Source organism: Mustela putorius, unplaced genomic scaffold (assembly GCF_011764305.1).
Source record: "Mustela putorius furo isolate JIRA1106 unplaced genomic scaffold, ASM1176430v1.1 tig00000275_pilon_pilon_pilon, whole genome shotgun sequence".
NCBI classification, from domain to species: domain Eukaryota; kingdom Metazoa; phylum Chordata; class Mammalia; order Carnivora; family Mustelidae; genus Mustela; species Mustela putorius.
In genome coordinates this window covers 11789900-11805054 of record NW_025421341.1, presented here as the reverse complement: position 1 = coordinate 11805054, position 15155 = coordinate 11789900, and positions in this window count along the sequence as shown.

The following is a 15155-nucleotide window of genomic DNA, read 5'->3' as shown; positions in this document are numbered from 1 at the left end:
ATATTTTTTCCTGATTTGTCAAAAGTTAGTTGACCATAGAACTGAGGGTCCATTTCTGGAGTCTCTATTTGTTCCATTGTGTCTCTATTCTGTTCTATGTGTCTGTTTTTGTGCCAATACTATGCTGTCTTGGTGATCACAGCTTTGTAATATAGCTTGAATTCAGGCAACGTGATGCCACCTGCTTTGTTTTTCTTTTTCATTATTCCCTTGGCAATTTGGGGTCTTTCCTGGTTCCATACAAATTTCAGTGTTTTTTTATTCCAGCTCGTTGAAAAATACCAGTGGTATTTTAGTGGGGATGGGAGTGAAAATGTAAATTTCTCTGAGAAAGGTAGACATTTTAACAATATTTATTCTGAAACTCAACACTCAAAAAACTAATAACTCAGTCAAAAATTGGACAAAAGACATGAAAAGATGCTTCTCCAAAAAAGACATACAAATGGCTAACAGACACATGAAAAAATGCTCAACAGCATACAAATCAAAACCACAATGAGATACCATCTTACATCAGTTAGAACGGCAAAAATCAACAAGGCAAGAAACAACAAGTGTTGGAGAGGTTCTGGAGAAAGGGGGGCACTTTTGCACTTTTGGTGAGAATGCAAGCTGGTAGAGCCACTCTGGAAAACAGTATGGAGTTTCCTCAAGATGTTAAGAATAGAGCTACCCTATGACCCAACAACTGCACTAAGTATTTACTCCAAAGATGCAGATGTGATGAAAAGAAGGGGCACATGCACCCCAATGTTCATAGCAGCAATGTCCACAATAATCAAACATGGAAGGAGCCAAGATGCCCTTCAACAGATGAATGGGTAAAGAAGATGTAGTACATATACTTAATGGAATATTATTCAGCCATCAGAAACAATGAATACCCACCATTTGCATCAACATGGATGGAACTGGAGGGGATTATGTTAAGTGAAGTAAGTCAAGCAGAGGAAGATAATTATAATATGGTTTCACTCATATGTGGAACATAAGCAATTGCACAGAGGACCACAGGGGAAAGGAGGGAAATCCAAAGGGCAAGAAATCAGACAGGGAGATGACCCATGAGAGACTGTGAATGCTGAGAAACAATCTGAGGGTTTCAGAGGAGAAGAGGGTAAGGAAATGGGTATTGAGGAGGGCACATGCTGTTATGAACACTGGGTGTTATACTTAACTGATAAGTTGTTGAACACTACATCAAAAAGTAATTACGAAAAAAAAGTAATTATGTACTATACAGTGGGTAACTGAATGTAACAACAAAAAAAAAAAGAATGAAATCTTGCCATTTCCAACAACATGGATGGAGCCAGAGAGTATAATGTGCAATGAAATACGTCATTCAGAGAAAGACAAATACCATATGATTTCATTCATATGTGGAATTTAAGAAACAAAACAAATGAGCAAAGGAACAAAAGAGAGAGAGACAAAGCAGAAAACAGATTCTTAACTATAGAAAACAAACTGGTGGTTACCAGTGAGGAGGATGGGTATGGGTGAAACAGGTGATGGGGTTTAAAGAGTATACTTATCATGATGAGCATTAAGTAATGTACAGACTTGTTGAATCACTATATTATACACTAATACAACACTGTATGTTAACTATACTGGGGTTAGAATTTTTAAAATTACTTTGAGATAAATAAAAATGAAAATACAACATACCAAAACATGTAGGACTCAATGATAGCAATACTAAAGAGAAAATTTATAACTATAATGCCTAAAAAAGAAGATCTCAAATCAACAACCTACCTTTATATCTCATTGAAATAGAGAAAAGCAAACTAAACCCAAAGCTAACGTAAGGAAGAAATGAATAAAATTAAAACAGAGATAAATGAAGTACAGAATAGAAGCATAATAGAAAAAAATCAATCAAATCAAAAATGGTTCCTCAAAAAGATCAACAAAATTTACAAACTTTTTGTTAGACTAAGAAGAAAAAAAAGAACCAAATTACAAAAATTGTAAATGAAAGTAAAGACATTACTAGCAATTCCACAGAAGTAAATAGGATTTTTAAGAGAGTATTATGAACAATTGTAAGCCAACAACCTGGACAACCTAAAAGAAATGGGCAAATGCTAAGAAACACAAAACCTATCTAGACTAAACCATGAAGAAATAGAAAACCTATTTAGGAAGCGCCTGGTGGCTCAGTTAACCCTCTGCCTTAGGTCAGGTCATGACCCCAGGTTCCTGGGATTGAGCCCTGCATCAAGGTCCCCATTCAGCAGGAAGCCCTCTTCTCCCTCTCCTGCTCCCCTTGCTTGTGTTCCCTCTCTTGCTCTCTGTCAAATAAATAAATAGATTAAAATTTTTTAAAAAAGAAAGAAAGAAAACCTGGTTAGACCTATATCTAGTAAGGAAATTGAATCAGTAATAAACAATCTCCTAACAAAGAAAAGCCCTGAACCTGAAAAGTCCAAGAGTAGATGATTTCACTGGTGAGTTCTATCAAACTTTTAAAAACTAATACCAATTCTTCTCAAACCATTACCAAAACATTAAAGAGGAAAGAATACTTTCTAACTCATTCTATGAGATCAGCATTACCCTGTTACCAAAGTCAAAGACACTATAAGAAAACCACAAATATCTCTTATGAACACTGATGCAAAAATCTTCAACAAAATACTAGCAAACTGAATTCAGCCACATATTGAAAGGATTATACACCATGACCAAGTGAGATTTATTGCTGGAATGCAAGGATGGTTCCATATATAAAAATTGGTCAGGGGCATCTGGAGAGCTGAGTCAGGTAAGTGTCTCCCTTTGACTCAGGTCATGGTCCCAGAGTCCTTAGACGGAGCCCTGCATCAGGCTCCCTGTTCAGGCTCCCCTCCCCCTCTTCCCCTGCTCCTGTACTCTCTCCCTCTCTCACTCACTTTTTCAAATGAATAAATAAAATATTTGTTTTAAATCTGTCAGTGTAAAACGTCGTACTAACAGAATGAAAGATAAAAGCCACATGATTATCTCCACTGATGCAGAAAAGACATTTGATAAAATTCAACAACTTTTCATGATAAAAACTAAACACACTAGGAATAGATGACAATTACCTCAATGTAATAAAAGTCATATATGAAAAACTCACAGCAAACATCATCCTCAATAGTTAAATACCAAAAGCTTTTCCTTTAAGATGAGGAAAAAGGGAAGAATACCTACTTTCACCACTTCTAATTTAACATAGTATGGAAAACTCTGGCCAGAGCAATTAGGCAAAAAAATAATAGGCATCCAAATTAGAAAGGAAGAAGTAAAATTATCTCTGTTCACAGATGATAGCAATCCTTAATATCAGTGCTATACAAGCCATACTGGAGCCTATGGCAAAAGGAAAACTCAGTAATACTTACTCTTTCTTTAGAATTTTGATATTTTGTTCATTGTTGATATTTTGATTTTTATATTAATTTTCATTTTTTAAATGTGATTTCTCTTGACTACTGAGCATTTTTGTGCTTCCTTAAATTTTGTGCCTGAGGAGAGTCCCTCACTTACCTTACCCTAGATTGAGCCTTGGTTAATATTTAGCAAGTTTCTAATAAGTAATCTTAATCATACCTGAAAATTATGTCATTGCCTATAAGAATGGAAGGAAAAATCTTACAACTGTGGATCATTTTCCAACCCATCTTGAGGCTCTTCACCATCAAGGCCTTTGCACTTGCTGTTCCTTATGCCTGGATCTTCTCCCCATCTTCATGTGGTTGGCTACCTCTCACCTTTCTCAGATTATGTGTCTTATCAGAGAAAGCTTCCCCAAACCACTCCTACAACAGGTCTTTAAATAGGTTTCTTTATTATTTTGGACCACAAAATCCTTTTGTTTCTTTCATAACACTTAAAATATTATATTTGTTTACTTGTTTGCTGAGTTCTTCACCATGTGTACCCCCTGTCACTCTACAAGCTCCATGAGAACAGAGACCCTGTCTGTTCACTATTGCTCACCATTACCTCATCATCACCCAGAAGCAGGCCTAACACATAATAGGTACTCAATATATGATGATCGAATGGATTAAAAGGCTAAGAGGGACTTAGAAACACCCAGACAATTGGGGGATCTTTATGGGAAGAAGACTTGCTCTGCTTCATGTTGAAAGTCTGGAATACAATCAACCTTATCTACCAAGGACACAAACTCCTCAAAGTGAATCAAGAGGTGAGCATGGTTTGGGAGATGTGGCCTAGATGGGATTCAGTTATAGTTGAAAGCCTGGAGAGGGAGTTTCAAGGAAAAGTGCTAGTCGGGCAGAAGATGAATGTACAGTGGGAGGGAAGAGAGTTACTGGGCCAGACTCAAATGGAAGTCATAACTAGGCCTCAAGGGGTTTCCACAAAACCTGCCAGAACTGGGGCAAGACCCAGTCAGCCAGGAAACCACTAGGTCCAGACCAAACTAGAAAGGCCAGAACACAAATTACACTAGGAAATGATCTCAGGCTTCAATACTTTCAGGGCTGGCAGTAACCAGGGTAATGATTGTTATCACTAAGGAAGCAGAAGACACTGAACACAAGGACTCCCTCTATTCAATACCATAGGATTATATAAGCAAATACACCAAGACACAATCTTGGAGTGAAGCAACCAGGGAGAGGAAGGGTAAAAACTAAAAAATCAAAGATCAAGAAGATTATTTAATCATTTAATTAGGCCAGATATGTTTGTCCTTTCTCCTACTTTGCAGGAATTTGTAAATGAGATCACTTCAGTTTTGGAGAACTAGGGAATCTACATTTTCTTAATGCAGTCAAGCGATAGTGTAAGAAAACTGAACAATGTCACAGCAAATGTACAAAAGAACTCTGATGGGCTATGGTTTGGAAACATGGGTCTATATAGCTCATCTGAATACTACTTATTATTGCTTTTTGTCTGGTCCTAGAATGATTGACTTACAGACCACCAGAGCTGGGAAATACCCAGTGCTCGTGTGTTTCAACCTTCCTCATTTTATAAATAAGGAAAGAGATCTTATTATTTGTTCGTCCCAGTCTGGTCCCTTTAAGAACCATCCCACCTCAGTGAGGCATGCCAGAATTTATGCGAAAGAAATCCCCCACTGGGTTACACGGTTCTCCCACCTTCACTTGCCCTGCACCCCAGTCCTTGCCCCAGGCTCTCAGTCTCTGTTAATGCTTCATCCAGATGCTCCATCTGATGCATAACTCAGTGCAGTATCTCCCCCTTCAGTGATTTTGACTGCAGAAACAGCTCCATTTCTAAACACTTGTCCTTACTTTAGCTCTGTGATAAAACAATCTTAGAAGCAGCTTTATAAATAATCTTCCTCCTGGCTTGACCTGGCCCTGAAGGTCTCACACCAGTATAATGACCAGTAGGCAACATTCTCACATCCATTATGACCTTGAGATGAGAATAACTGCCTCTTTCATTTTTCTACATCTCGATCTCTTTGATGAGATTATAATTTCCTTAAAACAAGGATTATTTATCTTTATATTCTTCCCCACATGACCTAATACGGTTCCTGGCAAAGATATTGGCTAATTGATTTAAATCACTCCTCAAATCACCAATACAACCCCCACACCATCTTCTGAGTGAGCAGAGTAGGCAGCTGTTGGCTTGATACAAATTTAGAGTTTAGGAAAGCTCTCCCAGCCCAAGGACCGTTCCTCTCTGCCAGGATACTTAAAATAACCACATTACTCACTCCTTTTGAGTCAAGGCCTTGAAAATTCTTGTTAAAATGCAAATGTCATCTGAGAGGGATAACATGAAGTTATCAATGCCTATTAATAACACAGAGTATTATTAGCTTAGCAAGGAATAAGAAAGATTCAGAATATGGAAGGGCAGACTTAAGTCAGCCCCAGTATTTAGGAGCTGGTAAAATCAGGAACATCTTGGCAGCGGGTGGATGCATATTGAAAGGAACAAGGATATCAGAAAACTCAAATGAAGTGACAATAAAAAAGCACCTGGTAAATGCAAAAGAATATTAATAATGATAATTATGGCTAATATTTTTAAGTACATGCTCTGTGCCAAACTGCATTCTAGGTGCTTTGCATATGTTTGCTCAGTTTTCATTTCCTCATGTATAAGACAGATAAAATCAGTATGCCACACTTCCGTGATTTGCTCAATGTTACAAAGCTAGTGAGTGGTAGAGCGTCACTGGGTTCCATTGTTGGTTTCATTAACACGGTCATGATTTTAACCACAGGACAGGGCCATGCATTCCTCTCGATCCTCCTCCCCTACATTCTACAAGTCTCTCAATATGCCTATCCCTTCCTATTTCTCCTATACCCCAGCCCAAGTTCTATTTCTTCTCTACAAAGCACCCTCTGTCTTCCAGGCCTATGTCTGCCAGTGCCTCAGCTCATGTAAGCCTTAGATACTAATAATTTCTACGTGAAGAAACTAAGGCACAGAAAAGTTCATTACCTATCTTCCACCGCAACTCAAGTCATTCTGTAAATGCTAGTCCTGGGATTTGAACCCTTCCTATTGCTCATGCTCTCTCTCTTGCATTCTTGTTCTTTCTCAAATAAATAAATAAAACTTTAAGAAAAAAAAAAAAAGACAACCTGGATGGGTATTAAGGAGGACATGTATTGTAATGAGCTCTGGGTGTTACCCACAAACAATGACTCAAGGCACACTACATCAAAAACTAATGAAGTACTGTGTGGTGAGTAACATAACACAATAACATTTTTTTTTTAAATTTTTAAAAAGACAACCTTGGAAAATATTTATAGCATTCATGACAAAGGGCTAGTTTTCTTAATTTACACAGAGCTTTTAAAGATATGTCCCCAAAAAGGGGGTGGGGTGGGGATAACATATATAAACACACAATCCAGTGGCTTAAATCCAATTTAAAATGTTAGAACTGAATTGTAATTTTTAAAATGATATTTTAATATATCACAATATACTATTTCTCACCTATTATATTGGAGAAAATTTTATTTTTTGTTTTTTTCTTTTCTAAGTTGACATCCAGCATGGAGTCTAGTGTGGGGCTTAAATTCACAACCCTGAGATCAAGACCACAGCTGAGAACTAGAGTCAGATGCTTAACTGACTGAGGCTCCTAGGTGTCCAAAATTGGACAAAATTTTAAAGATTAATATCCAGTTTTACAGATAGTGTGGGAAAGAGGATCTTTATAGACTATCATTTGGAAAGTGAATTAGTGTAGTTTTTTGTAGGGCAATTTGGGAACAGCTACCAAAATGTAAAATGCATATGCTATTTGATTCAACACTACTACTACAAAATATTCACTTTACAGATATAGTGAAACAATTTAACAAGGAATTCTTTATTTTTTTATTAACATTTAATGTATTATTTCCCCCCAGAGTACTACTCTGTGAATCGCCAGGCTTACACATTTCACAGCACCCACCATATCCATCCCTCCCAATGTCCATAACCTAATCACCCTCTCCATACCTCCCTCCCCACAACAACCCTCAGTTTGTTTTTTCTCTTTAAGAATCTCTTGTGGTTTGTTTCCCTCCCAATCCCATATTTTTTCATTTTTTCCTTCCCTCCCCCGCCAAACTCCCCACCCTGCCTCTCAAATTCATCATATCAGGAAGATCATATGATGATTGTCTTGCTCTGACTGATTTATTTCGCTCAGCATAATACCCTCTAGTTCCATCTGTGTCATTGCAAACGCAAGATTTCATTTCTTTTGATGGCTGCATAGTATTCCATTGTATGTATATGTATGTATACACACACACACACACACACACACACACCACATCTTTATCCACTCATCTGTTGATGGACTTCTAGGTTCTTTCCATAGCTTGGCTACTGTAGATATTGCTGCTACAAACATTCGGGTGCACATGTCCCTTCAATCACTATATTTGTATCTTTAGGGTAAATGCCCAGTAGTGAGATTGCTGGGTCATAGGTAGCTCTATTTTCAACTTTTTGAGGAACCTCCATACTGTTTTCCAGAGTGGCTACACTAGCTTTCATTCCTACCAACAGTGTAAGAGGGTTCCCCTTTCTCCGCATCCTCACCAACATCTGTCCTTTCTGACTTGTTAATGTTAGCCATTCTGACTGGTGTGAGGTGATATCTCATTGTGGTTTTGACTTATATTTCCCTGATGCCAAGTGACGTTGAGCACTTTTTTATGTGTCTGTTGCCCATCTGGATGTCTTCTTTGCCAAAATGTCTGTTCATGTCCTCTGCCCATCTCTTGATTGGATTATTTGTTCTTTGGGTGTTGAGTTTGACAAGTTCTTTATAGATTTTAGAAACTAGCCCTTTATCTGATATGTCATTTGCAAATATCTTCTCCCATTATGTCAGTTGTCTTTTGGTTTTGTCAACTGTTTCCTTTGCTGTGCAAAAGCTTTGATCTTAATGAAATCCCAGTAGTTCATTTTTACCCTTGTTTCCCTTGCCTTTGGCGATATTTCTAGGAAGAAGTTGCTGTGGCTGAGGTTGAAGAGGTTGCTGCCTGTGTTCTCCTCAAGGATTTTGATGGATTCCTTTCTCACATTGAGGTCTTTCATCCTTTTTGAGTCTATTTTTGTTTGTGGTTTAAGGAAATAGTCCGGTTTCATTTTTCTGCATGTGGCTGCCCAACTTTCCCAATACCATTTGTTGAAGAGACTGTCTTTCTTCCATTGGACATTTTTTCCTGCTTTGTCAAAGTTTAGTTGACCATAGAGTTGAGGGTCTATTTCTGGGCTTTCTATTCTGTTCCATTAACCTATGTGTCTGTTTTTGTGCCAGTACCATGCTGTCTCGATGATTACAGCTTTTAACAATGATTTCTGTCCAAGAGTGTTCACTGAAGGATTTTTTCATAAGAGAGCCCAATTGCTGGTAAGTAGATCATAGAAAATAAATTATGATATCATGGACACATTTCCAAAGGTATCTATGCTAAACTGTAGTGGTCTCCAAATTGAGTTACATGTACCAAGGGTAAATAAAACAAGCTAGTACAAAAAGGAGAAGGAAATATTAAAATTAATATTAAATATGTATTTGTATATTTTATCTCATCTTTCTTCAATCTATTCTCATGTATGTTTTTAAATGTACATAATATGAGGTGCCTAGCTGGCTCAGTCAGTAGAGCAAGTGATTCTTGATCTCAGGGATGTGAGCTGAGTCTCTACACATTGGGTGGAGATTACTTAAAAATAATCTTTACAAAATAAATAAATGTACATAATGCATGAATGTAGTGGTTGAAGGGGTTCAGAGTATAACATCCCAAGATATGCCACTCTGGCATAAGGATTATTTTGAGCTGGGAAGAAATAGACACAAGAAAAATTCTCTGGGGCACCTGGCTGGCTCAGCTGAAGGAGCATGTGTCTCTTAATCTCAGGGTTTTAAATTTGAGCCCCATATTGGATAGAGAGAGCGCTTAGAAATTTAAAAAAGTCTTTTTTAAAAAAGCCTTTCTGTTCTTCCCCTCTCTCCCAGGAAGGGCAGTACCATTCTTAATCACCAGAGATCACTCTATACTCTTTATCAGCCCAGAGATGGCACCAGAGAAACCGACACACCTTGCTAAAACCTTGCTAAAATAACCTTTATCTTCCATTAGTTTTCTCCATATATTCACCTTCCCCCAATTCACCACCCTCTAGAATATTTCAAAGTCCTTTTCTTTTTTCATGACACAAATTTTTGTTCTTTATTAAGTTGCTATGTAAGTCCTGCTGGTTGCTTGATCCTGGACTTCCCAAACTCCAGAACTCTGAGAAGTAAATGATTGCTATTTCCACCACCTAGTCTTTGGTATTTTTGTTACATCAGTCATACAAAGGCCCTTAGCAGTGGGACTCCTAATTATTTTCCTTCTCCCTGCTCCTTCCCTACTCCTTTTCCTGATCTCCCACCCAATGCACTATACGGTCCAGCAAACCAACTTACTCCCAGATTCTCACTTCTATGTGTTGAGAGCTACTCTTCCATGTGTCTCCTGTGCTCCTAAATACCTTGCTGGGTATCCCAAGAATGCAAAGCCCTGGCCGATCTTTACCAGAAACATTTCTCAGAGTTGGAGATGAGGCAATGCCTCCCTCTGGGACAAAGCAAAGTTTGCTTACTGCCTGCTATAAAAGAACAGGCTCCCAGCTCTGTGTTCCTCTCCTGTAAAAACCTGCTGGCATGCAAACATTTATGTGGGTGTTCCTCTCCTGTAAAAACCTGCTGGCATGCAAACATTTATGTGGGTGCTCTGTGTCACTGTCATGGGGTTTAGGGAATCAGGGAACTGACATAATCTGATTGATGCTTATGCTACTTGCCAGGCTGTGAGTAATAAAGTCTTTTGTATCTTATCCAAGAATCTTGTGTCTTCTGCCAACATCCATGAATCCATAATAAACTAAGTTATTAGCATTTAAGTAGAGTAAAATCAAATTTCAGATCTGACAATAGAATGTCTTCACTTCTGTTCCATTGCCCACACATTCTCTTTGTTTGAAACATTCACTCACTCCTCCTGTCTTTGCTTCTTTGTTTCTCTGTATTTCCTTTCTTTTGTGGTTATCACAGTTTTCACAAGTTTTTCCTGCTGATTTCAAAATTATACCTTATAGCTTTATTCTCTTATTAGTTATCTTTAAGTCATGGTTATATGTCTCCAGCAAAAGTTTAATATTTCCTTTCTTCTCTCAGACTCTACAAAGTTTTCAGAATGTTTTAACACCAATCATATATCCTTGTTTTCCATGTTATGATGGTCTTTTATTTTAATTTCCCCTCATTTAAATCACCCCCTTTTATTTTTTTATTTGCTATCGGCAATGATTCAGGTTTACCATATGCTTACTGATTGTATGCTCACTACTAACTCTTGCACTCCAATCCTTTCTTCTAGGTTTAATTCCTTTCTTAGCTTGAAGTGTATTCTGTAGTTCTCCCAGCAACAATTTGAGTGGTGATTTCTTTCAGCCACTTTATCTGGAATGTCCTTACTTCATTCTCTCTCTCTCTGGAGACTGCAAATAGCAAATGTTTTTTAAGATTGGTATACATAAGAGCTGGAGGAATTTGCCAATTGCAGATTCATGGGTCCCTTAAGAATTCTGTTTTAGTAGTTTTGAAAGGGGAGAAACAGAGATATACCTTTTCAATTAGCACTTAAAGTGATTCTGATGTAAATATGATCCTTTGAGAAGCAATGGGGCTATACGCAGATGGATGCCATGGAAAAGATTTTTAGGGTTGTTTTTTTTTTTACATTTTTTCATTATAAAAGTAACACAAACACATTAAAGGAATTTTAGAAAAATAAACGAGGAAGAAAAAGTCACTTAGTTCTATTTAAATGCAATTGCTGTCAATATTAGTATATATAGTTGATGTGCATCATTAGCAGTTTCCGTATTTACATATTCACATACTTTCTAAGACTTATTTGTAGCTCCAAAATCAATGCTTGTGGAAATGCACAGGGCAATGGAGAATTTGAGTCCAGCTGGCGTTGAACAAAGCCATACTCTGCTTGTTTCAGCTCTCATGCTGAGATGACCAGAGGATGGAGTCAGTAGGGGGCAGTATAGTGTAGTACAAGAAGCTCCAGCTCAGGTCAGCTGGACCAGGTTTGAATCTCAGCTCTGGCACTTGTTACAGGAATGGTCTCAGACAAGTCACTTAACACCTCTGATCCTCGTTTTTTCTCTTTTGTAAAATGAAGAAAATAGAATCTACCAGGATCGCTTGTTTTTAGGATCTAAGATTATAATCTATATGAGATACATATATATATAAGTACATATTTCTCCCAGGATCAACAATTCCATATTTGTTAATTTGATGTTCCCAGACCTTAGGGATGTAATTACCATTGTGACAACTGACTGTATTTCCTTCCAGACTTTTTAGTGTTCTCAATTTTTTGCAATGTTGTTCTTGAGATTGATATACTGTATTTATTACAAGGTCAGCCTCTCCCATTCCGGATGACCTTCTATGAGGTCATGATTTCAACCTGCTACACATCAGGATCAGCTGGAGAGTTCTTTAAAAACACTGATGCCAGGCCCCACACCCAGAGATTCAGATGTAATTATTATGGTAGGGGGGAGGTGGCAGGTAGCAGTGACTTTTAAAAGCTCCCAGGTGGTTCCAGTGGACAGAGGAACCTCTTTTTAACCTATTTGGAGGAGAAGCTAATGGTCTCAGTGCACTTCAGAGCCACCTGTTTGGTAGCCCCGTGTCCCTGTGGAACACTACTCCACCATTCTCAGCTCTGCTCTGGCCATGACCCATTCTTCTGCCTGCCAGTACTTGGGACTCCCCGCTAGCACCTTTCCCTCGACAGTGCTGTGATTTGTACCAATGACCTCATTAGAAGGGTGAGGTAGAAAGTACTCAACAGTACCACACAAGGCAGGAAGAGAATACCAGGCTTTCTGGGAGATGAGAGGTAATGGAAGGGAATGCAGAGCCAAAGAATAAAAGCAGAGTATGCCCCAGATGTGAGTGCTCCAGTAGTCCAGGGGCAGGGAACCGTCACTACCACATGAGTCTGTGTGCAGAACCAAACCCTTGCCTTCCATCTCCTTCCTGCCTTAGGCAGTAAACAGGGCATTCCCAAAGCCTGAGTTTCTCAGGCTAGAATAATATTCCATAAAGATAGAAGGTCGGCACCCGGGTGGCTCAGTTAGTTAAGCGACTGCCTTCGGCTCAGGTCATGATCCTGAAGTCCTGGAATCGAGTCCTGCTTCAGGCTCCCTGTTCAGTAGGGAGTCAGCTTCTCCCTCGAACCCTTGCCCTTCTCATACTCTCTCTCATTCTCTCCCTCTCAAATAAATACATTTTTTTTTTAATTTAAGATAGAAAGGAGTCCTTGTGCCATTGTGACGTAAAAATACAAGTCTTCCTTCCTGATAGATCCAGCAGGTAACCAATGAATCAAATGCACACACACATACACAGTCCCACGGAGACAAAAATTCTCAGACAGAGTACTGTCTCAGTTCACACCAAGGATTTAGAGAAACATTTCCTAACTGTGAGTTAACATGGTCCGCACATAAATTGACAGTAATGTTTTACCTTATTATGCAAAGCAATATCAACCTCCTCACCCAGTTTCTTAGCTCCCTGTTTATAACCCATTCCCAGAGGAGTCCTGGTGACTAACTGGGACACTTCTGCATGTTTTTCAAGCATCCCAGCCGCTTGCCTCCTGATGGCCACATTCTGGCTCCACAATGCAACAGCAAAGGTTTGAAATGCTGCTTTCTTTTCTATTATGTCAAATTATTTTCTTAGCATGTTTCCAAGACTAGCTTCTGGCAGTGGTCAAAGGCAGCATGAGGTTTATTACATTCCCAGGAAGACTACTTCTGAACCTCACCTCAGGGTGCAGTGGTAGAGACGGGAGGAGGGGAGAGAAGCTTTCAACATTTTCTCTGCATTTTATGTTTTTGGATTTTAATGTGTTTACTGAGCATTATTTCATGAGCACTTTCCCATGCTATAAAGTAATGCAATTAGGTATTTTTAATTGCTAAAAAATGTTTCCTTGACTGGATATACCATGGGCTACTTAACTCACTCCCTATGTATATGTACATTGTTTGTTTCTAATTTTTTCTTATCTTAAATAATGCTGCATGAAACATCTCTGCTTGTAAAGCACCTTGCTTAGTACTACTTGCTGACAATGGATGCCAAGAACCAGATACAGTTTTTAAATTCTTAACAAAGGGGCGCCTGGGTAGCTCAGGTGTTAAGCGGCTGCCTTCAGCTCAGGTCATGATCCCAGTGTCCTGGGATTGAGCCCCAAATTGAGCCCCACATGGAGCCCCACATCTGGCTCTCTGCTCAGCAGGAAGCCTGATTCTCCCTCTCCCACTCCCCTTGCTTGTGTTCCCTCTCTTGCTGTGTCTCTCTCTGTCAAATAAATTAGAATCTTTTTAAAAATTTCTTAATAAATATTGGCAAACTCTTTTGCAAAAGACATGTATCAATTTACCCCTTTACCCCTTTAGCCAGGGATGCACCTGGCTTTTCAATGAGAAAATGACATGGTCACATCTGCGTCTTATAAAGGTAAGTTTGGCTCATGTCTAGACCTAGTTTAGGTGGGCTTCGGCAGCCCAGGTGTAAAATGACAGGAGCCTGGTAAAAACTAGAGGGAAGGTTTCATGAAGGAGATTCAAACACCAACCAGGAAAGAAGCAAGGTTCCTCTTGGCTTTAAAAATGCTGCAAATACAAGTTGAGTTGAAGAGGACATGGAGAGGTATTTCCATCTGTACCACAACTGAGACATCACATAGTGTCTGCTGTATTTAACTGCAGCATCCAAGGCCCCTTGAGGCTGTTTTCTGTCCACATAAAGTTGCATTATGCAGAAACGTCATGTACATGGATATTAGAGTTAACAGAAGCATACAAGTAGATATTTTTCATAGTCAAGCCTTCATGTTTAAAAAAAAACTTTCCTTATTTTGTTTCTGATTGCAAAAATCAGACACGCTCACTTTGACTTCCAACTGTCATTCTGATTTATCTGTTCTAGAGAGCTGCCGTGCCTTTCTGATAGTCTATACAACTTTAGAACAAATTTCCCTCAAGACCATTTTAGAACCTAAAAATAGTAGCTATAGCACAACAGTTCCCCTTCACTTTGTAAAAAATGTAATTTTTATGAATCTTTTTAAATTGTCACTTACAAATAATTAGAACTTAAATCTCTATTTTAAAGTCACTGAAACTTGTCTTTTAAATTCAAATGCACAGAGTCTATTAATCTAAACCTTGAGTCTTGGATGTAATAACTCTAATTATCCACTACAGCAACAGTTTCAATCAAAAAGGATAATCATCATCATCAAAAAAAAATCATCAAAACAATAGTGATAATCAAAAAAAAATGCTCATTTCATGTAGCTTTACCTAATTTGGCTTATTCTTCACATCTATAGAAATACGCCTAAAGATTTTTTTTAAAAATCCAAACTGTTTATGGGAAAACATGTAACATTTCTCCAGGACAAATCTTAGTTTTGCTCTATCTATCCATCTCTTATGTATGTCTAAGTCAGTTCTAGCACTTATGATGCTCTTTATAAAAATTGGAAATTACTTTTACAGCCATCTACCTTGTTCTTGCTCTGCCC